The sequence below is a fragment of the Rhagoletis pomonella genome, unplaced genomic scaffold (assembly GCF_013731165.1).
Source record: "Rhagoletis pomonella isolate Grant_MI unplaced genomic scaffold, Rhpom_1.0 Rhpom_scaffold_00003, whole genome shotgun sequence".
Taxonomy (NCBI): Eukaryota; Metazoa; Arthropoda; class Insecta; order Diptera; family Tephritidae; genus Rhagoletis; species Rhagoletis pomonella.
The window spans coordinates 46,855,433-46,856,587 of record NW_023458557.1 but is presented as its reverse complement, the minus strand read 5'-3'; positions in this window follow the sequence as shown (position 1 = coordinate 46,856,587).

Here is a 1,155-nt window from a genome sequence, read left to right as displayed (position 1 = left end):
CCACGCTAGTCAGCAAGTAACACCTAGCCATCTTCGCTCCGCCCTTGGCACCGTTCCACCATTGTCGTCGCAAGAGTCCTTGCCACCGGCTTCGTCAACCCCCTGCATCCACCAGTCGGAAGAGTCCCATCATTACAGTCAGGAAGCCTTGTGCGCTTCCATTTCGTCCTTCGTCGCCATAATTCCAGCCAGCGATAGCAGCCCGCCCGTGCACAAATTTAAGCTTCCATTTGGACCCAAGCAAATACATAAGTACCAAAGCACTTAAGCCGTAAGTAGGCATTGATTTTTCCCTAACCCTATTTGCGTAGACCAATACTCAGACTTAAAAGCCTGAAAAATTTATATCTACATACATAAGTGCAATATTTGTTGAAAATTTTCGTGCTTTCTAGAAATCAAACGGCAATTTCTTATACATATGCACATACATAATTAAAAGAATAGAGAAAAATTAGTATGCATACATATGTACATTAAATTTTCCCGCGCTAATTGCAAACGGTCCCATTTATATACTTCCGCATAGACATAATCGCATGTACATATATACTTGCTGTTTCTCTCTCGCCTCTCAGTTGCAAATACATATGCACACATATAATTACATTTATATATAATTATACCATATATGTAAATACTTGCTAAATATAATCCGAAACGCTACAAAACCGTTTTGAAGCAAAACAAATTAAAAGCATTAAAAAGCTTCTCATGTACAACATTCCACAAATATTGCATTTCCCCCATTGCCTATATATTATAAATACATACAAAGCGGGCACAGTGGTATCGAATACTTTTTACCGTGAAAAAAAAATATATATATATACATATAATTTTGATCTCTCGGTTTTCCCGGAATTTAAAGAAAGTTAATTAGGCCAAACCACTAAAAAAAAAAAAATTTTACTTCATTTTCTCGAATATTTTATTATTAATTATATTTAGTGATTACACCTATTTATATTACTCACTGCTTTAATTCACACATTTAAAGCTCTCTGAGACGATCGCCTTTGTGGAATTGTATCATTCTCTGTGGATTCGCCACACTTCACACATCATCTTCCATATTCTCGCCCTCAATCAAGCCCCCCCCCCCTCGAAAAACCAATTGCTTAAAATCCTTTTCTCTCCAATTTCCCTCAATCT